The 25,294-nt window shown below is 45.1% G+C and overlaps 1 long non-coding RNA gene across 2 annotated transcripts; it reads left to right on the top strand.

Annotated features, from left to right (window-relative positions):
* The first annotated feature begins 5,573 nt into the window (after positions 1-5,573).
* LOC123362769 lies at positions 5,574-25,271 on the top strand. 2 transcript variants are annotated; one of them, XR_006576555.1, is made up of 5 exons: positions 5,574-5,930; positions 7,763-7,860; positions 8,370-8,501; positions 15,516-15,613; positions 24,663-25,271. It is a non-coding gene; the product is annotated as an uncharacterized LOC123362769 (long non-coding RNA). The 2 variants fall into 2 exon arrangements; XR_006576554.1 differs by lacking the exon at positions 24,663-25,271 and adding an exon at positions 16,042-16,613.
* Positions 25,272-25,294: the final 23 nt, after the last annotated feature.

Here is a 25,294-nt window from a genome sequence, read left to right as displayed (position 1 = left end):
TGCTAGCATATATCACCTGAGCTCCTTCTCCTATACTGACTACCTCTTCAGTGTTGGGTTTTACAGTAAAACTTCAAAGTTACAAAATACGTCAGGAATGGAGGCTGTTTATAATGCTGACATTTTCATAACTGAACAAAAAGTTATGGTTGTTCTTTCAAAAGTTTAGACCTGAACCCTGACTTAATACAGCTTTGAAACTTTACTATGCAAAAGAAAATGATGCTTTTAACCATTGTAATTTAAATGAAACAAGCACAGAAACAGTTTCCTTACTTTGTCAAATCTTTTTTTAAACTTTCCCTTTTTTTAGTAGTTTACATTTAACACTGTACTGTATTTGTGCTATTTTTTTTTGGGTGGGGGTGTCTCTGCTGCTGCCTGATTGTGTACTTCCAATTCCAATGAGGTGTGTGGCTGACTGGTCAGTTCGTAACTCTGGTGTTCATAACTCTGAGGTTCTATTGTAGTTACATTTAACTATAAAGCCTTACATGGTCTGGAAATCAGTTATTAAGGACTCTGCCTCCTAAGTCCTTTGGGGTATCTTGGCTGTTAGTGTCTGTAACTTGGCTTTCCAAGACTGACAACAGAGCATTTTCACTTTATCCATGACTATCCAGCAGATCCTGAATATGGAAAGCTTCAGATCATATTGCAAGAGTTTTTAGTTCGGTCAGGATTGTGAAGGAGTGTACTACCCCTTTAAGAGAGAGGCTGAAGGCTCCAGCCTGAGGATGAGGAAGGAAACTTTGACCTGGGGCTGAGGTATTTAAATAGGAAGCTGAGTTAGAAGAGGGAGAAGAGGTTATGCAGGTTGCTGTGTGTGGTGGCTTGCCTTTCAGACTTCAGGAAACCAGCCTAACCTGACTGAGCTCTAAGTTTGGAAGCTTTGATCCAGGGTCCTAATTACATGTTTATTGTAATTACTGCAGTTCTGAAACCTTATTAAAGGGGACATGCTATTGGTTAGTGAGTGCTGGCTTTTTCTTGTCCTGGGTTGTTAAGGTGAACCTATTGCTACCCCAGTTGGAGGAAATTAAGGTGAGTCACAGCTATAGGGCTCCACCAGGCTGCAAGGGAGTGTGTAGAAATGGTCTATGCCTTTACAAGACCATTTTATTTCTGTTGCTATTTTTATTATTTCAGTATTTATCCAGGGGCTGGGGGAAGAAACAGGGAAAAACGACTCTTTAGTCCAGTGGTTCCAATACTCACGTGAGAAGTGGGAGACAGATGATTCAGTCCCCCTGCTCTAATCACTTTCATTATCTGTCTACAGTGGAACAGCTTCTTCAGGGGAGACTGAACATCCCACGCAGATTACAAAATTTGGCTTCTGTTCTAGCCAAGAGATTTGGGGAAAATGGGAACATTATTGCACTGCAATAATAAAGGTTGCACAGTGGCAGACACTTTGTGTAGTTTGCAGGAAATATTTGAAATTGGGTGATGAGAATGGGAAGATTATATTCTGGCCTTGGATCAGGCCAAAGCGTTAGCTAAATGAACCCACTTTACTTATGGTTAGTTCTGACTCAATTTGGTGGTCTGGTGTCCACAATTCAAGAAGGAGGTTGATAAGTTAGAGAGGGTTCAGAGAAGAGTCATGAGACTGATTTAAAGGATTGGAATAATGTGCCTTATTGTGATAGAAGATTGTATTTAGCTTAACAAAGAGAAAGCTAAAAGACAATATTTGTTCCCCAAGATTAATAAAATACAGTAATGAGCTCTTTTCTCTAGCAGAGAAAGGTATAACACGATCTAATGGCTGGAAGTTTACACTGGAAACAAGGCATACATTTTTAACAGAGCGAGTAATTAACCACTGGAACAACTTACTAAGGGTTGTGGCAGATGCTACATCACTACCAATGTTTTAAAATCAAAATTGGATGTTTTTCTAAAAGTTATGCTCCACGAATGATTTTGGGGAAGTTCTACAGCCTGTGTCATGCAAGATAGCAGACTAGATGATCCCACTCATTCCTCTGGCCTTGGCATTTATGAATCTATTAATATGGTACTTCTCTATAGTTCAAGTGGTTGTGGCTCTTGTACATTCATGCACTATGAATCACTTTAGTAAAATGGGTGGAGGGGAGAAGCTATAATGTCCTTTGAATCCATTGTTGGATTGTTTTTCTTTCAACCCTTTACTGTGGGTAGTGGGAACAGAAGATTTTGAAGTTTAAATTGGGGGTGGGGGGGGAAATTTCATTGTCAGTGAAAATTTTTGCCTATGCAGATGATGTTGGGGCTGGTGGGCGGTACAGAAGATAGGTGTGACACTGCACTCATATGCTTCATAGTGATATTAGTGTGATATGATTATATCATAATTATGATGTATTTTATGGAAGATAAGGCATATAAAATGTCATTGGAAAGGCTATGATTTGCTGAATATGATTATAAGAATGGCCCTAATGTGTCAGACCAAAGGTCCATCTAGCCCAGTATCCTGTCTTCCGACAGTGACCAATGCCAGATGCCCCAGAGGGAATGAACAGAACAGGTTATCATCAAGTGATCCATCCCCTGTTGCTCATTCTCAACTTCTGGCAAACAGATGGGAGACCTACTTCTCATAAGGCCTATTGGTATCCTATTATCCTATTTGTATGCAGGTATCATTTTTGTATCTGAAGTTATGAATATTGACTATATCTATTTCACATGTAGCTGTTCCTGGGCAATGCCCATTAGGCAAAATGCTCTCAGTCTAGATAAGTGGCTGGGAAGGGGCCATTCAGGTTAATGAGCCATTAGGAAGAAACAATAGGCCTTAGGAGAAGTGTATTTCCCACCTGGTGAGCCTTCCTGTGAATGTTCCAAACAGCCAGTGGGGGATGGTTGCTGCGACTCTATAGGGACATGTGAACAGGTCACCTGGTGCTGGACTCCATCATGGGATGTCAGTATTTTTCCACTGACTGGTATGGGAACCAATCTTTGAAATAAAGAGTTCTCCCCATATGCAAAAGCTATATAAGGCAGGGAAGTGACATCGTCTTGGTTCTTCACTGACTCACACCTAAGAAGGCTCCTGGAAACACCTGATGAACAAAGACTGAACTGGGGGAAGCGCTGGACCCAGGCTAAAGGGATTTTTAGCCTGTGAATGGAACACCCGTGGATTCCAAACTGTAAGCAAGTGCCGCTTGCCCCTTAAGACTCTGTAGCCGGCTTGCATCATTACTTAGGATGAGACTCTGCTATTCATATCATAGCTATTTAGTATATTAAGCTTAGATAATGTTTTTTTGTTTGCTGGGTAATCTGCTTTGATCTGTTTGCTATCACTTAACCTATCTTTTGTATTTAACACATTTGTTTTTTGCTTTATCTAAACTAGTGTGTGGAAATCATAACTCAAGGGCAGAAAGCTGTTGCATATTCCTCTCCACATTGAGGGAGGGGGTGAATCTTATGAGTTTAGGCTGTACAGTTCCCTGTGCAGCCCAAGACAATATAATTTTGAGTTTACACTCCAGAGGGGGTGAGTGCCTGAGGAGCTGGGAGGTACGCTAGCTGGAGCCTTCCCATGCAAGGGCTGATCATAGAGTCTGCTTGCATGTAACTGCAGCTGGATGTATCCCTAACTGTAGGTATTCTGATGACAGTGCAGGCTTGAGAGGGCTTTTCCGCTTGTCACAGCTGTACAGTGTGAAAGGGAGCCCAGGCTGGTGGGTCAGGGGGGCTCAGTGGTACCCTAGTTACAGGTGGCATCCTGGAAGGAACCCCTCACAATAGATTCATCTTGTTTTGTCACTTTATCTAATTTTTGACAGTGTCATAATTTTGACACTTTATACTGTAGCCAGAGCAGTGATTAACATGAAGAGCAAGGCTTTGTTGTTGGGGGATTTTGGGTTGCTCTCCTCTTCCTGAGGAGTTGTAAATTGTGACAAACTCTCTCTGGGTTATAGATATTTAGGGACTCACCTTTGTCATGATTCAGTGGTCAAGTTGAACTGGGAGATGCAGTTTGCCTCCTGCCAAGTTCAGGTAATGAGGTAGGAAGAGATGGACCTTGACATGGGCAGAAAAGGTGATGTTGTTAAAAAAAATCCTGTTATCCCTTTGCTTTTATGTTGTGTATCTGTGCTCTTACATACAACATGCTTTAAGATGCCTTTCCCCTTGGCAAATTCAGGCAACAGCATTTCAGCACAGTGGCTCACAGTTTAGGAGAGCCCTATACCAGAGGGAGTGTAAGGAATCTGTTTCGTAACAACATTTAGCAGTACTGAATTGTTCAGAAAATTTTCTTAGGGTGCATTGATGTAACTTGGAAACAAGTGTTCCCTTCAAGTCCAGGAATATATGGTGATAGGTATTTCATGGTAAATTGTGTGCTAGAGGTAATCTACGAGGAATGCATAAAGGTTGTTCTTGGGAAGCGTGCCCTGAATCAGAGGGAGACAAAGGAACACTCTATTATTCTGCTCCTTTAACGTATATATTTGGGATTTGTTAACTTCAAAACTGAGAGTTTTTTGCTATTTCATGGCCAAACTAATGGACAACTGGCTTTTGCATCTTTTCAGGCACCAGAGGACTCAAAGGCTGCCTCGATAAGGAAGGATGCATGTGTTCTTTGAAACTCTGGCAGTTGTTAATGCAATGGTTTTATGTTACCTCTGCCAGAACTGCTGTTTGACCTGTCTTCAGGCACAGAACAATACACCTGAAACTCTAGTTCACGCTACTTATGCAGTTATTCAGTTGCTGGCAATAGTGGAGAAAAAACAAATGAGTTGGGCAGGATGGTGTACAGCATGGGGGCCTTGATACCAGATTGACCTTCTAGCTTTCAGGGCAGAGTCTGGGATTGGGAGGGTTTGGATGGTGTCTTTTTGTATCTGTGTTTTGTTCTGATTGTGTCTGTAATAGCTGGTTTTAGTTTTGAAGTTTTTATTTCAAAAAACAGAGAGAGCTCTACATCTGTTCAATGCTAGTTGCTTTTAAATTCTCTTCCCCTCCTTTCTAATCCTTCCCAACCTCATGTTAGCTCTGTTTTGAACCTGCATTGCTTTAAATGTCCAACAAGCACATCCTTGTATTTTAAAATGAGCTGCCCATCACTGCTACCTTTTTGAGATCTCTTTTGGCTTGTTGCCAAATCCTGGGCTGTTGCCTGACTCCAAGTGAGTGAGGATTACAAGATTTGGACTACGGGGGCTCATCTTGCTTCCATTGTGGCTAATGGCAAAACTCCCATTGATTTTAATGGGAGGAGAATTCCCCCTCTCCCCCTTTTTTTGGTTAAATGATGGGAGAAACAAAAACTGCTTGAAGTACAACTCAGGATGTCCACTCTGCTCACAATCATTGGTTTGATCTTGAATCCCCATTGCATGTTAATTAGTGCTGCTGAGAGGGGAGGTAAATATAATGGTGCTAGCACCAAGTACCAACTGCCATGGTCTCTACACATTTGTTTGGCCTCTTCTCCTCTCTCCTACTGCCTGCTCAACAACTGCTGCTCACAACTGTCATTCCCAACTGCCACGGAACTCTCACCTCAACCTTCCATCAGCCAAAACTTCTGGGCCAAATTCATCTCCAGTATAATAGCACTGACTTGAGCTAATGCAGTCCTTCAATTTGTGCCCTGGACTTGAGTGAAATTGCACAGGAAATGAATTTAGCCCTCTGTCTGCAGTGTGAAAAGCAACAAAAAGAGGAAGTGCCTCAACCCACTCTAGCTCAGATTTTCATAGTTGATTGCAGGATTGGGCCTCGTATATGTAGTCTATTACAGTAGCATTTAGCAGGAAACACCTGATTCTCAGATATCTTCTATATAATCACTGAGAAACAGAATAAAGTAACACTTTTTAAACTTCATCAATAAAGGAGGGGGGGAGTTCTTCAGTTGAAATTTGGCAGCTACAATCCTAGTGGATTTTTTTTTAAATGTAATGACACCTGTACTATGTCTATTGTGGTCTATATTTCTATTGATGATAATACTTAGCACTTATACAGCATTTTACAGCTTCAATACACTGTGCAAACTAAGTGCAATAATTAATCTGATGTAGTCTAGCACAATATGTACAGTTCATCTGGCACTATGTAATTTTTTTAAATAGACATGACATGTAGGTTTGTACTAGTACCTGTTACATTCATCCAGATGCTGAATACCAGGCTCTGCTAATACAGCCAGAGGTGATACCACACAAGTAAAGAACACTTTACTAACCTTTAAATTGAATCTTGATTCATTTTTCATTCCTCCTTTTTTGATTCTATCCATCCATCTTTCACATCATTCTCTCCTCTGATCTCCAACCACCTTCTGCACCATTTTTTCGGTACTCTATACACTGCTCTCTTTCTGCACCCTCCTCCCCATCTTTTTCCCATTTCCTCAGCCTCCTACCTCCCTTCTTGTCACATCCATTCCTTTCTGCAGGTTTCCTCCACGTTGCTCGCACTTTTTTTCCCTTCACCTTCCTCAGGTCCTCACATCTTGGGCAGCAAGAATTTAGGCAGTGGTTGGCATGGGGAGTGTGCAGGGTTAGAGCCAGGATACAAGAGAGCTCCACCATCAAGAGGAAGCAGTTAAATACAGGTCACTGTCCCTCTCTCCTTAATGGAGAAACTGGGAACAACACCTTAGCTAATTTGTAACCATTGAATATTATTTTATTGGAAGAGATACTAGAATAGAATTAGGTTTACAGGTATGTGCTGTTTGACAAAATGTCTTTTTTGACCTTTAATGTTCTGTGTTCCTCCTAATATACAACTGATGTTTGTATGTGCACATCAAAGTCAGTAATGTGAATGAATAAGATAAATGAGCTTTTATTGTAACACACATAGGAAAGTGTTTTCGGTTCTCCTGAACAGAAGTTCTAGTTTTCTGTATACTGATTTTTATGATGATGCAACTTGATTTGCATTGGAGCCTTTGCTGACTCTTCATGGGTCACATTAGTCTGTTCTCACAATGAAAAATATTTGAAGAAGAGTTTCTCATTTTGTGCAGTAGCTGTGGTTCATCAAGATGTGTGTCCCTATGAGTGCTCCACTTCAGGTGTGCATGCATCTCGAGCCCTTGGTTGGAGATTTTCAGTTAACAGTGGCCATTTGGCTCATGCATGCGCCCTATGCGTCTTCATCCCAGATACCAAGGCTATATTGGGGTGCATGGGCAAATGGTCTCCAGTTCATTCTCCATCCAAACATCTCCTAAGGAACAGGCTGAAGCAAAGGGGAAGGAGGGTAGATAGTGGAGAACACATAGGAACACAAAGAACTGCCATCACCACACCCATGAGTAACCTCTTCTTCTTGAGTAGAGTCCCTGTGGGTGCTCCACTTCAGGTGACTTCTGAGCAGTATCCCCTGATGGAGAAGAATGCTTCAGAATAGAGTGCAGAACTGAAGATAGTATTGCAGAAACAAATGCCATATTAGATCTGACAGCATGGATCAGGGTGTAATGTTTTGAAAACACATGTATTGAAGCCCATGTAGCAGTCCTGCGTATTCCAGATACCGGTACATTCTTCAATAAAGCCATAGATGTTGCCTGTGATCTGGTTGAATGTGCTATTACCTTTTTTGGGGGGGAGGGTGATCATATCTGGATGTCTTATCACTTACCACCTCAATAGTCTCTGAGTAGAGATTGAGGACCCCATAAATCTGTCTGCCAAGAAAATGAAGAGCCTAGCAGATTTCTTAGAGAGGGCCAAGCAATTTAAGTAAAAGCCAATGTCTTTCTAACATCCAGGGTACGTAAACAGGATTCCTGCGGAGAACTGTGTGGCTTCAGGAAAAACAGTGGCAGATGACTGGATTGATTAAGGTGGAACTCTGATAGGACCATAGGTAAGCAGTTAGGGTGCGGATGTAAAGAGACCTTGTCCTTAAAGGATACTGTAAAGGGTTCAAAGGTCCAATCTCCCTGCTCCTACAGGCTGATGTGGTAAAAGTCTGTCTTCATAGATAAAGGCAACTGAGAACAGGTTGCCATTGGCTTAAATAGAGGTCTTGTAAGGTAATTGAGTACCAGGATGAGGTCCCAGATTGGGATGGTTTATAATCTGTGGGTAGAGATTCTCCAAACCGTGAATATACCTAGATGATACAGGATGAGCAAGTGTGGAGAATCCTCCGACCAGAGGATGATATTGCAGCGAAATGGACCTTAGCTGAATTAAATGATCACCTTGATTTCTTAAGATCCAACAGATAATCCAGGATGACTAAAAGTGGCATTTAATCAGGCAGGTAGCAGCAATGTCAACAGCAATAGAAGAATCTCTTCCATTTCTGCAGGTAAGTAGTGCGGGTTGATCTTCCCCCTATTCAGTAACACCTGTTGTATTTCCATACAGCAGGAGGACTCTAACCTCATGAATCATCACAAAGCCATTCTCTGAGGTGGAGAACTGCTAGGTTGGGATGAAGCATGTGCTGAAAATGAGGAATGATTGGGAGCCTGAACTGCAGTTGGACACATAAGTGAAGTAAGTAAGGGTACCTTGGTCAGATCAGCTCTATAAGGATAATTCTGTCTCTTTCCTGTCTGATCTTGTTCATCACCCTTAGCATCAATGACATTGGAGAAAATGCATAGAACAGATCCTTCTTCCAAGATAGAAAAAAGGTGTCTCCCAGGTAGTGGTGCACCAGACCCCCTCTTGAGCAGAGAAGAGGACACTTCCTGTTCCTGGTCGGGGAGAAGAGATCCACCTCTGGCAGTCTTCCTTTTAGGAGTATGCTGTGGAGAACTTGGGTGTCTAGCTACCATTCATAATCCTCTGAGAAGTATCTGCTGAGGACATCAGCTGTGGTGCTCCATTGAAACTTGAATCTGATGAGCTATACACCAGTTCCATAATTTAATGGTATCAGCACATAGGGAGGGAGAGCTTGCTCCTCCCTGCTTCTTGATGTAGTACATGCAGGATGCAGTGTCCATCATGTCCCTGAATTGCCCCTGATGGGGAGTAGGAAATGAAGGCAAGTGTTCCTGACAGGCCTGAGCTCCAACAGATTGATGTGGAGACTGGCTTCTTGAGTTGTCCATCTGCCCTGAGTTGTGAGGGTATTGAGGTGGGCTTCACATTCCAACAATAATACATCTGTTAAAATAACAGAGTCCTTGTGGCACCTTAGAGACTAACAAATTTATCTGGGCATAAGTTTTTGCGGGCTAGAACCCACTTCATCAGATGCATGGAGTGAAAAATACAGGAGCAGATATAAATACATGAAAGGATGGGGGTGCTTTACCAAGTGTGAGGTCAGTCTAATGAGATAAATCAATTAACAGCAGGATACCAAGGGAGGAAAAATAACTATTGAAGTGGTAAGAGAGTGGCCCATTACAGACAGTTGACAAAAAGGTGTGAGTAACAGTAGGGAGAAATTAGTGTTGGGGAACATTAGGTTTAGGTTTTGTAATGACCCAACCACTTTCAGTCTTTATTCAGGCCTAATCTGATGGTATCCAGTTTGCAAATTAATTCCAGTTCTGCAGCTTCAAGTTGGAGTCTGTTTTTGAAGGGTTTTTTTGTTGAAGAATTGCCACTTACAGGTCTGTATTGAGTGACCAGAGATATTGAAGTGTTCTCCTACTGGTTTTTGAATGTTATGATTCCTGAAAGTCACTGATGAGATGCAGTGACTGAAAGGAATGCCTGCACAGATGTTGAGGTGATCCTTCCACCAGTCTGAGTTCCTTACTTGCAGAGGAACTGTCACCTGTCCGTGCAACGTGTGTCTGACTGGAGAATAGGTCTTTCTGAGACAACCCTGGAAGCAGTGGAGATGTAGCCTTGTGTAATTGGTTACAAAGGTGCAAGCTGCCATGTCTTCAGCTCCTGGGACACAATTCCTTACTGTGGTTTGAGGGATCCCCTGAATTGCCCATAGCAGACCTGACAAGGTTACGAATCTGTCTAAGGGAAGGTAGGCTGTCACTATCAACAAATCCAAATATGCCCCTATAAACATTACTTTCTGCACAGGAGTTAACGTAGACTTTTTAAATATATTCATATTCAGCTGCAGACGCAACTCCTGGAACAGACCAAGGGCCATCTGGGTAGATGATAGAACTGCTTTGTAGAAATAGCCCTTGAGTAGTCAGTTGCTGAGATATGGGAAGACTAGGATTGCTTCTTCTTGGAGGTAAGGAGTCACTACTGCCAGGATTTTTGAAAACACCCTTAGGGCTGGGGAAAGGCTTTAGGGAAGCACTCTGTATTAGAAATCTTGGCCTATAGTGAAGTGTAGGTATTTCCTGTGTGATGGGTGTATTGTTGTATGGAAATAGCCATCTTGTAGGTCCAGGGCCAAAATCCAATCCCCTTTTTCTAGTGAAGGAATTATAGCTACCAGAGTCACCATCCTGAACTTTAGAGACTTTACACACTTGTTCAGAAGTCTTAGATCAGAGATGTTCACTCTGTCCTGGTTTGGCACAAGGAAATACTTTGGGTAAAACCCCTTGCCCATCTGAGGGCAAGAAACCGACTCTATTGCTCCTAGTCAAAGAAGAGAGTTCACTTGCCTCAATAGAAGGTCATGAAAAGGGATCCCTGATGGGGGGTGGGGAAGAAGTGTGGAAGGGGAGGGAGCATGGGTGCTGGAACTAGGGATGTTGGCTTGAAGTAGTAGTAACAACCCAAAGCCTTCAGCATCCCCACTATAAAAATTGCTCCAGCACCACTCGGAGGGAGTGATGTAAAATGGATGATATAGCCCTCTGATATGACCTCTGTGAAGCATGTAATTTGCTTCCAAGCATGTTGGAAATAGGCAAAGTGGTCTCCAACTGCAGGAGGTGGGTTAATGGGCATAGCTGTAAGTCTAGAGGTGTCGGAGGATTCGAACCTTCAGTCAGTCCATCAAAACTGTTGCTTTGAAGATGGCTGGGTGGCTATGGAGGGCATTTGAGTGGCCCTCTTTCTATAAAATGTCTTTCTGCAGGGTTTCAATGGATCTGTGGAACCCAGAAAACCGAGCAGGATGCTATCTCTTGCCAGTTTGTGACCTAATAAACCTTTTATTTGTAGGTGTAGATATGCCCAGGGATTGTAAAGTAGCCCTGGAGTCCTTTTAGATAATGCAATGACTCATCCTGTGGTTTCCAAGAATAGTTAACAACCATAGTGTTCTGTACTTCTCCGGGAAAGCCCAAGAGATAGAGCCAGGATGCCCTGTGCATAACCACCGCTGTGGAGATGGACTTGGCATGCTGTGGACACTGCTCTAAGGATGCTTGAGGAGAAATTCTGGCTACCATTTGGCCCTCTGAGACAGTGGTCTGGAATTGCTCCCCATGTTCTTGTGGCAGATGTTCAATAAAAGCTGTGAATCTGTTATAATTTTACAAATTATATTTGGTCATGACCACCTGATAATTCACAATCCTGAATTGAGGAGTTGCTAATGAATAGGTCTTTTGTCCAAAAGAGATCCAGCCTTTTCTATCCCTTTTCATATGGGGCAGACTTAGAAGTACTGCTTACCCTGCTCATTTACCACATCCACTACCAGGGAGTTAGGTGGAGGGTGGGAGAACAAGTAGTACGAATCCTTAGAGAGGACATAATACTACTTATCTCCCACACCGTCTTAGCCAGATCTAGGAGCACCTCACTGATGGGTAATGCCACCCTGGAGGGTGTTGCTGACTACAAGATATCCAACAGTCTGTGCTGTGAACCCTTCACATCCTCAAGAAGAATTTGAAGAAAGTGTCATCTACTCTCTTAATGAGATCTTGAAATTGCCAAAAGTAATTGGCTATGGATGGTGGTGGAGGCCTCTTTATCTGCCCTGGCTTCCTGCTCCTCAAACACCTCTTCCGCTGGGGATTGGCTGTACAACTCTAGCCTCCTTATGAGATGGTCTGTCAGTGGTCTGGCAAATTGTCATCAATAGGCAGTCTGGGGGTCCCAGTATAGCTATCTGGGAGGGTGGCAGGGAGCAGCTTATACAGAAATGGGAGTGTCATGCAGGGTTGGGTTCACCGCCCTAGATAATGAATCCGATCTTTCCTATGACTTTCAAAGAATGGATTCCTGAAGGGATATATTGAAGACACATGAACAGAAATAGAGGAGACCATCTGGAAGTCTCCTTCATCTCATCCAAAGTGGGAGCAGAAAATGGAGAGTCTTGTGGTACCAGAGGATAGTAGTATGGAGATCAGGGCCTCGGTACTGAGAGAGGCTCAGTACCCATGAGGAGCAGGGACTCCAGATACACTGAGTTCTCGATAATGGATGAACTGAACTCCTGTGATACCGAGTAGGGGACCGGTAGTGATGCTGTGGCCACAGTTGCTGAAGCCAGTGGTACCGTTGATGGTGGGTGTACTGAAGTAGACACAGGGTATCTGATGCAATTGCTTGTTCAGTGCTGGGTACAAATATCTGGGCTGAACTCGACCGTGCCAATCCCAAGTGTCTAGGCTTGCCTTCCTTGCTGGTAGAAGGTACCAAGGCCCTATCAGAGCTGTGTGTCTCCTTCGTGCTCTGGGACTTCATTGCTCCATTTGTACTGGAGGAGGAGTCCTTCAACTTAACAGTACTGAGTCGAGAGTTAAAGGCTTAGGCAACTGTAGATCTAACTGGGGACCTGAATTTTTTCAGAGCTGATTCCTTAAGATGAGAGTCCACACTCCTCCTTTTTGGAAGCATTCCCTGAAGTCTCCAAAGTCTTCCCTTTCTTAGGGGAAGCCTGCACTGAGGTTGAAGGGGCACTGGATCTGTCTGGAGACAGATGTACAAGGGAAGGGGGAGGAGTCTCCTGACCTGACTCAGAAGCTGGCCTAAGGGAGTGTTCCATCATTAACAGTCTGAATTTAATCTCCCTGGTTTTTCTTTCTTGACAGAACAAGGAGCAATGGTCTCAAGTTGCAGTGGGGGACGTTTAGGTTGGATATTAGGAGAAACTGTTTCACTAGGAGGGTGGTGAAGCACTGGAATGGGTTACCTAGGGAGGTGGTGGAATATCCATCCTTAGAGGTTTTTAAAGGTCGGCTTGACAAAGCCCTGGCTGGGATTATTTAGTTGGTGTTGGCTCTGCTTTGAGCAGGGGGTTGAACTAGATGACCTCCTGAGGTCTCTTCCAACCCTAACCTTCTATGATTCTATGGTACCCTGCAGTTGAGGGCCAGGTAGAAGTTGTACTTCTGAGAGATGTGGGACTCCTCCAGGCAAGGGGCATACAGAGTGGCTGTTGCTCACAGATATAGCCTCTCGGCAGGAGAGGCAATGTTTGAAACTTGGAAAGCCAGGAGTGCCCTGCTAGGGGGGAAAAAAAACTCTCCCCAAGGAGAAAGAGAGAAGTAAAATAATCCTCTTAGTATAGTTGTTAGATAAATAGTAACAACTAACTATAAAAATGTTAACTATTATGGAAATATTAGAAAAGCTGAGGCATGCTCAAGGTGGACATGCCATTTCAGTCTCGGGCCAAGGTGGTTGAGAAGGAGCTGACAGCGGTCCACCCACACACCCCTATATAGCCTCGGTATCCAGCATGGGGAGGCATAGGGCGCTTGCCCAGGCCAAACAGACTGCTAACTGAATCTCTGATCAAGGGCTCAAGAGGTACATGCACACCTGAAGTGGAGCAGTCCATAGGGATTCTACTTGAAGAAGAACTGGTATTTCCATATCCGATTCCAATTCCTCAGCAAGAATAGAGAAAAGAACAGAATTGCATGGACCTCTTAAAGTCTTACCAGAATACTATAGCTATACTCACAGTGGGCTCAATGCAGCTTTCACACTTACTTGAAAGGAACTCATTAAGCTGAAAAATCTGGTTTGAAACCAGTCTTCCTATAATGTCTTCCATAATTTGCTTCAAGGGACACATTTATAGTTATTCTCAGTCTTTTTTTTTTTAATAAGTCTAGTGCAAGATGAAGGGCTAGTTCACTGTTGTAAGACTTTAATGAATAGATGTTGGTTGCCTGCCACAGCCCAAATAATTTTTCAAGCATTTCTGCACAGTATAGCCTTTTCTGTATGGACTTTCCCAAGAATATGCAATAGCATGACAGCTGTAATCTCTGGAATCACAATGATATAATTACCAGTTTTGTTTCAGGAGCTCCATCTCCAATGGACACAGCAGAAAATATTCCAATGTTGTACTTTTCTAATCTTGATCTTTCTAAGGACTTGGAAATTCCAGCTACTTCTTTTTATTCATTTTCACTTTTCTGCAAGCTTGGAAGCACATGGATTGTGACAAGAAAAATTCTCTATCAAACAGCTTTGATACTCTATCACAGGGGTTGCCAGCCTGTGGCTCTGGAGCCACATGCAGCTCTTCAGAAGTTGGCCACCCCTGCTCTATCAGATGGCCAGGACTCATGACACACTAATATTTTCAAAATGTGTCCTTAGCTTAGTTCTTCTCTAGGTAATTTTATGGTAGAGAACAGTGCCTAATTCATGTATCCCCCTTTCCCCCCGTACTACTAGTGCAACGTAAGTAGACAATAGATGAGGGAAAAGACGAAGAGAAAAGGTAAGAGGTTTGCAAGTGTGACATTCCTAGGACTGCTGGAATGTTGGAAAAGAACCTGGGTATTGACCTTTAAGGTACATACATTCAATCTGCACCTTTTCTTCCAAAAGGGGAGCTTTTCAAAACTGCAAATTGGAGTTGGGTGCCTAACTTTGTTTTGTGATTCAAAAATCTCCCCCCAATAATAAATACTAGAAGTTACATATTAGCTGGACAAAACATGTATCTAGTTTTACCAGGAGGCTCTGAACATATTTTCTGTAGTGCAACACAAACTGAAACAGTCTTGCATCAGGAGCGTTGATGTAGTGATATGCAGAGGATCAAAAAAGGAGCTTCTCTATCACCTGAATGACTCTTTTGAGTTTTTTTTATTTTTCTTTCACATTGATAAATACATCCTTGATGCATGTCTGATCTCTTCCCTTTTTTAACAGGATGGGGTATGTTCAAGTTGAATTACCTCATTCCCTAGACTAATAACTTTCAATTCCAGGACCACCACCACAACAAAGCCAGTAACTATTACTTAAAGTTAACACCACTTAAAGATGGCCTATGCTATCTTGCATTTGCACCCAGAGGCAGGTCAGAGAATAATCAATTTGGTGTAGGACATCAGGGATAGAGGTGTGATGAATGTCAGCACTGTAGCATGCTTGTTTCTGTAGCCCTCACAGAAGATCGATGATTTTAGTCTTAGCAGTTTTGAAGATATCAGAAAGGATGGGGTTGGTGGTTTCTCTGGTTTAATTAGAAAGCATTCTGAGAGTGTCTATGGATCAGTGACCCTTGATTGTATGAGTGTTTCCATGAGTTATAATTTTTCATGTTCTTCAGCAAGGATAATTGGTCTCTCCCATCACTGAGTTTAATAGTTGGGGTGTGGAAATAAAAGGGAGAAGACCAAACTATAGTACTTTCTAATGGTCTCTGAAACCTCTTTATATTAATGTAATGAGGTATACTGGCTCTTTAAGACCACAGGGCATCAGAAGACTCCATTCCAGGAACATTCGAACAAATGAAAGCCTAGGAAGTGGCTGAGGCTGGAGCAGGAAGAGAGGAAGTGGCCCTGGTGAGTCAGCAATTGGTAGTGGGGAAACCCAGGCGAGTGTCTGTTTAAGGGTTCAAGATCAGGAGCCTTATAGTGCAAGCCGTGGGAAGGAGCAGGGCAGTATATATGCTTCCTGCTCCTTCATAACAGGCAGGAGCAGGCTTGTATCTATGCGCTGCTTCAAGGAAAGGGGGCCAAGTATGAAATAAGGGCCAGCTGAAGAGAAGCTGGCCAAGGCCTGCAGCTGGCAGGAATTGTGATCCAGCCCCAAGAGAAGGGTTGTAAACCCCTGACCCAAGGAGAGAGTGTTTAGTTTCACTCAGCCATGGGAAGAGGACTGGGAACTCCTTATCCCAGGAGGGACTTCTTGTACTCTAACCCAGCCTAGGAGGAGTCCTGTAAGCTCATGATTCAAGGACAGAGTCTGCTTATACTCTAATCCAGCTCAGGAGGAATGGTTTGGATTCCTGATCCAAGGAGGGAAAGTGCTTTTATCCCAGTCTGGTACTATGAGGGGGCTATGGACTCCTGATGCAAGGGGAAAAGAGGCTGATATAGTTATAACCCAGCAAGGAAGCCTGTCTGACCCCAGAGACCTGTGGACTAAAAAGATTGAAGAGAAACTGAGGTAGGGGTCTGCAGAGCAAACTTAAGCCATTAGGTGGTGCCCTGGAGGAGGCCCTCCTACAACAATTAGCAACATACCATATGATTACAATATCCTGGAAACCAGACAAGCTACCTATGCAAATGGATTAGATCTAGCATGTGGAAAATTAATTTATCCATACATTTAACTTTTATCACTGAAATAAATTCTTGGACTATCTGCCAGGGCAGATGCCATTCTATGAAGGTGCTGAGCAAAAAAACTGGTACCCTGGAAAGCTTGGAAGCACTGTGAAATAACTTGAAAAGTTTTGTACAACATAAATTGAAATGAGTTATCTGCTTAGTCACAATTAGGCTAATGGCAACAGTCACCTTACCCTGGTGAGATTCAGGGCTTATCTTCACTACTGGGGAGGTGGATGCAGCTGCAATCGATGCAGCAAGTGTAGATTTAGCAGGTCTAGTGAAGACCCACTAAATCGATGGCAGAGCGCTCTCCCGTCTACTCCAGGTCCCCGAGAAGAGTAAGGTAAGTTGATGGGAGAGCATCTCCCATCAACGCAGTACAGTAAAGACACTGGGGTAAGTCGACCTAAGCTACGTTGACCCCAGCTACATGAATAATGTAGCTGAAGACCATAACTTAGGTCAATTTACCCCGGTAGTGTAGACAAGGCCACGGTTAACAGATTGTACCTTGAGTCTGTTACAGGGTGACAGTGGGCCTTTGAGAGAGCAGTGCTAGTGCACCTGTGCTGCATCAGCTGACCCAGACTGGGCTTTAAAAGAGAGTGCTGGGTGGGAGAGAGAGAGAGAGAGACACCTAGTGAATCAGAGGCCTTGTCTACATCATTAGGGTAAGTGGACCTAAGTTACACTATTCCAGCTACGTGAATAATGTAACTGGAATCAACATAGCTTAGGTCGACTTACCCCCGTGTCTTCATCGGGCTGTGTCGCTATGAGACGCTCTCCCACTGACTTACCTTACTCTTCTTGGGGAGCTAGAGTACCGGGAGTGACCGGAGAGTGCTCTGCTGTTGATTTAGTGGGTCTAATTAAGACCCACTAAATTGACACCTGCTGCATCATTGATCTCCCTGGTAGTGAAGACAAGCTCAGAGCTAGAAAGTAACAGAAGCAGCAGGACAGTGACCTGAGAGGGGAAGTCGGGGGTGGAGTGGGGAAATCCCCTGGGGATTGTTGCCCAGGATGAGTCAAGAAACTATTTGTTTTAAGTTTGAACAATAAAACTGCCTTAGAGAGACTGTGGGTGTGGCAGTGTCTTTGGGAGCTAGAGGAGAAGCCTTCCCTTGTTGCATGTGGTGGAGAACACAGGCAGGCTATTGACCTCTGGAATCAATTAAGGGGAAACTGAAGCCTTCAAACATTGATTATCCCCTCATTTTGGTGACCAAGAAAGATGGGGAAGGTGATTCACCACCACCACCAGATGTAGCACAAGCCAACAGCTACTTTAGTGACAGCAGGAACAGCAGCAGCAACAGACCCAGGCTATGCTACTGCTATTGCAGAGTTTGCAGAAGCAACAGGAGGCACAATTTGCCATGCAGCAATGGTGACTGGAGGCCCACCTCCAATAACAGGAGTGGTTGTAGAAGCAGTTGGGCTAAGGGTCTCTGTGGAGCTCAGCTGGTCCTAGAGAGGATAGCTCTGGTGAAGCTGGATCCTGAGGATGACTGGAGGCCTTCCTCCATACCTCTGAGTGATTGGCCAGTGCAGTAGGCTGGGAAGAATCAACTTGGGAGTCCCACATAGCACTGTTTCTGATGGGTGAGGCACAGGCAGACCACCAGGTGGTGAGTAATGAGCAGGCGGGCTCCTATCCTGTGGTGAAAGCTGCTGTCTTAGGTAGATTTGGACTGATGCTTAATGTATACAGGCAGCAGTTTCAAGTTGAACCATTCCTGCAGGGGGCATGACCGTGCATCGTGGTTCAAAGATTATGGGACCTTGCTGCCTGGTGGTTGTGTAGAGATTAATTCAATAGAGGAAAACCATGGACAAAGTGGTTCTGGAGTGGTTCCTGTGGGAGTCCAGAGTGGGGCAAGGCGATTTTGGCTTTTGTAGTTGAATGGGCAGAAGCACCTGAATGGCATGGCAGACTAGGAAGGGCCCCTTTGGGATGGGGTCCCAATCTGTCCCCAGTACCATGGGGTATGGCCCAGGGGGGTGAGGCTCTCCCTGCCTGGAGGCTCCACCTTCAGGCATTCCTTGGGGCCCTTCCCCAGGGAGTGTCCTCTTTTTGAAAGTTCAAATATGGTAACCCTACTGTCCATAATCTCTCCCACCGTCTGGGTGTCCGGCCTCAATTACTGAGTGGCCCTGTCCGTGAGCTTCTGGGCAAAAGCTTGGGGCTGCAAACCTGGGCCGCCCGAAACTTCTGTCTGTACTTTTCCACAGACAGTCCCATCCAGTCTAAGACGGCTGCCTTCACTGCATCATAATCTTTGGCCTGTTTGTCACTCAAGGCCATATAAGCAGCCTGTGTCTCACTGGCCAGATAGGGGGCCACTCGCAGGGCCCAGGTCGCCTTGTCCCATCCAGCGCCCATAGCCACCCACTCAAATGTACACAAAAAGGCATTGGGGTTGTTGGCAGGGCCCATCTTACAGAGTCCCAACCCTGTCACGCAGCTGCTATCACCTCCCAGGGGACTCACCCATCAGTGCAGGAGCTGCTGCTGTGCACTGGCCTGCTCCCTGATGAAGTCCTGGAGGGTCTTCTGTTGTTTGGTCTGCCAGGCAAGTAAGGCCTGCCTCTCCACCTGGTGGGACTGCTGAAAGGCCTATAGGGTTTTCTGCAGCTTCTCTTGTTGTTTAGTTAGCCACTGCACAGTTCCCTCCATCCTCTAGTATCCATGCCCTGGCAGTGGCTTTGAATCCCAGACAGGGCCCCACATGTAACAGGCCGCACACTGTGCCCCTCCAGTTCAGCCCTTCTTCCCCTCTTCTCAGAGGGGCTTCAGGCTGGTGCAACACTCATGCTTTTTATTTGTGATCCAGTCCCCACCACCAGGTTTTAACTATATAGAGACTTTTTACAACATCTTGGCCAGCAACAGATTAGGAGACTCCCCACTCTCACCTCCCTCTGAGTCTGACCATCCCCTTCTAGTCTCCGCCTTCCCCTTGCTCTCACTTCCTCCCAGCCTTATAGCTCCTGCTAACAGGCTGGCAGGTGTGGTCAGTTACCAAGCAAGTATCAGGCTATCTACCCAACCCCAATCCAATCCCCCTGATTGGGGCTGGAGTGGCAGGAGCTGATTAAGGCCTCTCTAGCAGCACCCTGCCACAGGGTCCAGTCTGACTAGCACTAGGTCTCAGTCAGACTGGGAGGATGGTCAGTAGGTCTCATAGACTCCGGTTACAGGGGGTCCCCTGTTTGGGAAAATAAGGTGTTGGCAATGAGGATGGATCAGCACCTCCCCATATGCAGGTCTCATGCATACATGGCAAGACATGCATCTACTCCACAGCAGAGGCTGAGCTAGAGGTCTAGGGCAGGAGAGGTTGGCTAAGTGGCAGGGTAGTCAAGAACCTTCCATGGCCAATTATCCTGGGGAGAGATTGGGTTTTCTGGCCCAGATGCAGGGAAAAATAGAACAACAACCTAAGATGGGGACAGGGGTGTCTCCAGGCACCAGCACACCAAGCGCATGCCTGGGGCGGCAAGCCACGGGGGGCAGCCTGGCAGTCACCGTGAGGGTGGCAGTCAAGCTACCTTCGGTGGCATGGCTGCGGGAGGTCCGCCGGTCCCGAGGCTTCGGCAGCAATTTGGCGGCGGGTACGCCGAAGGTGTGGGACCAGTGGACCTCCCACAGGCATGCCGCCGAATCCGCGTTACCAACGGACCTCCCACAGGCATGCCACTGAAAGCCGCCTGACTGCTGTGCTTGGGGCGGCAAAATACATAGAGCTGCCTCTGGATAGGGAAGATGAATGGTCGATTGTAAAAGGAGTGGAGGGAGCTGGAAGCTTGAGTAGAGGTGGCTGAGAGGAAGCCCTCAATCATCTTCAGAGCTCTCAGGATCAGCTAAAAATGTACTGATGAGAACTAGAAGATGTAACCACCTCTTGGCAGAAGATTATCCATTCAGTTGATAGACTGGAACAAGAACTATCACTCTAGGGTAGAGGCAGAGTGGGAAACAGCAGCATTCCAATGCTGGAGCAGGAATTGACCCTGCTCCAGATAGAAAATGGGGCAAGGGAGCAGAAGCTGATGGCAAAGATTGATCAGTTTATAGTGGGGACTTGGGTAGAACCTTGAGCTGATCAGTGTATAGTGGGGACCCAGGCAGGGCCTAGACTGGCCAGGATGCTGTGGAGACCCAGGCAGACGCTCAAGCTGAGCAATATACAGTAGGGACCCAGACAATTCCTCAACAGCAAGCTGGGGCCCAGGTAAGAAATCGGGGGCAAAAACAGTGCTCTGGGGGTCCTGTCATGAAGACTGGAGAACTGCCAGAACAACTGATGGCCGCAGAACACTAGCTAGAGATGGTCTGACAAGAAAAAGATCAGCTGACTGTGGAACATTGGGCCACTCAGAAAAGAGTGTTTGTCTGATCCCGAAGGTCAATGAGCTTGAGGGACAGCTGTAGACTCTGCATGAAGCGATCTTGATGCCCTAGAGAAGCAGATGAGGCTTTAAAGACAGTACCCTAAAGGAGGTGGTACAGATGGTAAGGCTTGCCCTGAGAGTGGGCAAGGCCTTAAATGAGGAGGAATGTCACAGGATGACACTGGCCCTTTGAGAGAGAAGGAGAGCAGGGCCAGTGCACCCGTGCTGCATCAGCTGACCCATATTAGGCTACAAAAGAGGGGGAGTCTGGGGGAGAGAGAGATGGGGGGAGGCTCCATGAATCAGAGGTAGGAAGCAGCAGGACTGCCAGAGTCCCCTGGAAGGGAAAGCTGTGAGGCCCTGAAAGGTAAAAGGTAAAAATCCCCAAGGGATTGTAGCCCAGGATGAGCTGAGAAGCCATGTTTGTTTGTTTGTTGTTTAAATGTGGACAAAAGAACAGCCTAAGAGAGGCTGTGGCAGCATGTCTTTAGGAGCTGGGGGAGAAGCACTACCTTGTTACAGTTCCTTTCTACTGTATTAGTAGGAGCATTTCCCTCCATCTGCTGGCAGTGATAGTTCCCCTCTATTTGGCACTGGTGAGGCCACACCTGGAGTATTGTGTCCAGTTTTGGTCCCTCCCACTGCAGAAGGGATGTGGACAAATTGGAGACAGTCCAGTGGAGAGTAATGAAAATTATTAGGGGCCTGGGGCACATGACTTCTGAGGAGAGGCTGAGGGAACTCGGGTTATTTAGTTTGCAGAAGAGAAGAGTGAGGGGGGATTTGATAGCAGCCTTCAGCTACCTGAAGGGGGGTATCAAAGAGGATGGAGCTAAGGTGTTCTCAGTGGTGGCAGATGACAGAACAAGAAAAAATGGTCTCAAGTTGCAATGGGGGAGGTCCAGGTTGGATATTAGGAAACACTATTTCACTAGGAGGGTGGTGAAGCACTGGAATGGGTTACCTAGGGAGGTGGTGGAATCTCTAACCTTAGAGGTTTTTAAGGCCTGGCTTGACAAAGCCCTGGCTGGGATTATTTAGTTGGTGTTGGCTCTGCTTTGAGCAGGGGGTTGGACTAGATGACCTCCTGAGGTCTCTTCCAACCCTAATATTCTATGTGGTCAAGGAATGAATTGATCCCCTGTCTATGGGCTTGAACTTGGATCATTCAAATCGAGGGAAGGTTTTCTCTTGACTGGAATGGAAGCAGGATCAAGCTCTATAGGTATTTCTAGTACACTTAGCGCCATGGTAACGAAATGCCTACCCCTTGCCTTCATGTCCTTGATGATACAAGTAAGTGACTACATTTCTGGTGAGTGGGGGAGGAAAATGAAACCTGCAAGAAAATAATTCAGTGTAAATACGCTCATGCATGCAGAACAGTTGGCCCATTAGAACTGGATTGGACAATTAAGATACAGGTACATAACGAATATGTTGTTTGTGACAGATTTATCTGGAAAGCCAAAGTAACCACACTTTTTACTTTCAAAACAATGTAAGCAGAGTCAGGATGAGCCCCACCCTGACATCTGGTGGTAAATTACGGGGAGTGCGGAAAGTGTTGCATTGGTATTTCAGTTATTTGCATGGGCACTCCCACCCCACTTAGCATACCGCAAAGCAGCATGGGATGGTTATTTTCGCAGCTGTGGGAGCCCCAATTTCGTTGTTATTGGGGCAGGAGGAATGAAATGTTGTCACCCTGATTGGGTAAATGGGGAACTACAAAATTGTCTTGTGATGGGGGGTTTCATTGTCAGCTGGATAGCGCTTGCTAGATGGGGCACATGGGTTCCAAAACCCATTGAAAAGAGAGAGGCTGGGGACAGAAATCTGTACTTGGTGGTGCAGGCTCTTTGTGTGAGCCAGAAGCACCAGTTCTACCTGTGCCTCTCTCCACTGTGGAATGTCAGAGTTAATTTTTGATTCCCTTAAGAATCTAAATGCAGGTTACTGAGCTGAATTCACTGGTACTGGGGCTTCCCTACTAAGAGCTGAAATCACTGAAGAGCTGGACTTGCTGAGCTGAGAGCACTAAGTACTGTGCTTATGAGTGGGGGAGCCTGAAGCAATACTGTGGAGCAGAGCAGCTGGCAGAGCAGAGTGGAGCAGTTTGTGCAGCCACTGGGTGAGTGGAGCCAAGCAGCTCGTGAGGATGGCTGGAGTGGCTCACAGGACAGCTGGTGGACCAGAGCAGCTGGCAGAGCGGAGCAGCCCACAGAGCAAGCGGAGCTGAGCTGTTTGCGGAGATGACTAGTGGAAGCAGAACCCCACGAAGAGGCAGGGCAGTTGGCCCCGAAACCACGTAAGGTGCCCCTTTTCTACCCAGGCTGGGGAGGGGGACCTCTGCAGAGAGACTCTTGAGCTCTGGGGCTGCACTGACCCGGGACAGAGACTTTTGGATTGTGGGACTTTTGGGACTGTGGGTGATTTGGGGGTTGCTGGACTCAAGGGCCCCGAGAGGACATGGCCCAATTTGCTGGAGTGGGTCTTTGCTCACGGTTTGACCTATGAACTCTAGCTGAGGTATTTTCCCAGTTTAATGCTTGTTGTTTGTCATGTAATTAAACCTTTTCTGCTACACCAAGACTCTGTGCTTGCGAGAGGGGAAGTATTGCCTCTTCGAGGCGCCCAGGGGTGAGTGTAAGATTTTCCCAGGTCACTGGGTGGGGGCTCGAGCTGGTTTTGCATTATGTTGTGGGGAAGGGACCCCTATGTATTGAACCCGGCCCTTGCTGCTATCGTTTCGGCCCGGCAGAAGGGTTACAACAAGAACTTTTCTCTTATTAAGGAGTTTATAATCGGGTCATACAGTTTTTGGGGCTACTTATAACTGAATTATAAGGTGGTTTATTTCACTTAGTGTCACTTTACATTTTGCTAGCTGGAAGATTCATGAACCATTTGATAAGACAAGACTGAGTCCCTCTGGAAACCTTCAAACTACATATGAAAAACTGTATTTTGTGTTCACCATCACTCTTAGCTCATTCCAGCTATCATCAATGTTCTTGCCAGGTGAAGGTTGTACCAGAAGTATTGCCTGTTGGTTTTTCATGTTTGTGGTGACCAGAGTTAAGATGTTTGGTGCAGAGTCAGCTCTACCATGATGGCAAAACAGAAAATTATCTATGTGGGGTGCAAAATATTCCATAACTGCCTGTACAGGTGCTTATAGTACAGGAAGGGTGAATGTTGTCTGCTTTGCCTAGCACAGTAGAATGCCTAGAATATACACTCAAGACTGTTAGTAGGCCAGTTCAGGCAATTTGCCTTTAGGGTTTTTTCTAGGTAAGACACTTTAAATACTGCCCAGGATCTATGGGACACCCTCCCTGAACTGATCTATAAGGCCATTACCCTCTCTACTTCCAATCTTTCCTCAAAGCTCACCTGTGCCACCACACATTTAAAAAAATAAACAAATTAAGGGCTAGTTGGGCATCATTGGCATTTAATTTATCTATTTAAAATAATACAGAAAATAACTTGCAACGGTAGATAGGTTTATAACATTGTATCTATTCAACTGTATCTGTCACCTCTGTTTTCATGTCACTCGTCTTCTTAGGCCTAGAATTTGCAAAGTGCTACACATATGCTTAACTTTACATACACGAGTAGCCCCATTGAAGTCAATGCGATTACACACACAAAGTTAAGCATGTGTGTTACTGGCTACAGGACCTGGGCATTAGATTGTAAATTGTTTGGATAAGGACATACATAAACTATATTCAAGAATTAACAGAATGGGTCCCTAATCAGTGTCTCCAGGTGCTATGGTAACATGAATTTTATATAAGAAATAACAATTTCCTCCCATTACTTCTAACCTGTTTTCATCACCTCTTCTTTTTCATAGCCTGCTGACCAATTCTGGATAGAAGCTTTTTTTTTTTTTTCCCTTTGCTGGACCACGACCATTCAATGGAGTGAGTAGCAGGAAGTATTGAAAGAGAGATACTGTTAGCACTGTTTCCACATACCTCAAAGACTGATCTTTATGCAGCTGAGACTCCAAGGGATATCCCTTAAAATAAAGGCCAGCTTATTACCCATCTTCTCCAGCTCCCGGGGAACTAAATACTCTGAAGTAGAGAGAAATTGTTGCACAATGCTTCTTTATAGCTCTCAGTGTGCCTTCTTTGCTGGCTCCAGCTGCCCCTAAACTCTGTTTTTCCTAGTCTTTTCTCCAATATTTTTTCCAGTTGACTTAGTTATTACAGTACATGGACCAGACTGAGGAAAATACATTGAAGGTTGGAGTTGGCAAAGCAGTAAGTGCTATGAGAGGGAAGTACTCTTGCCATGCAATGACATCATCTGGGAGTTAATTGGTTGCATTCCTGCTGATGGGAGGTGCTGGCTGGAGTCCTTACACTTACTTCCGTGATACAGAACAGAGACAGTGCCTGTCTCTTGCCAGCCTGCTTCATTGGCAGTACTCTGGCAAAGTCTAAGACGCTTACAAAAACAGTACAGTACTTTATTTAG

The sequence above is a fragment of the Mauremys mutica genome, chromosome 2 (genome assembly GCF_020497125.1).
Source record: "Mauremys mutica isolate MM-2020 ecotype Southern chromosome 2, ASM2049712v1, whole genome shotgun sequence".
Lineage (NCBI taxonomy): Eukaryota > Metazoa > Chordata > Testudines > Geoemydidae > Mauremys > Mauremys mutica.
The sequence above is the reverse complement of the archived record's forward strand: the minus strand, read 5'-3'. Positions and strand labels throughout refer to the sequence as shown.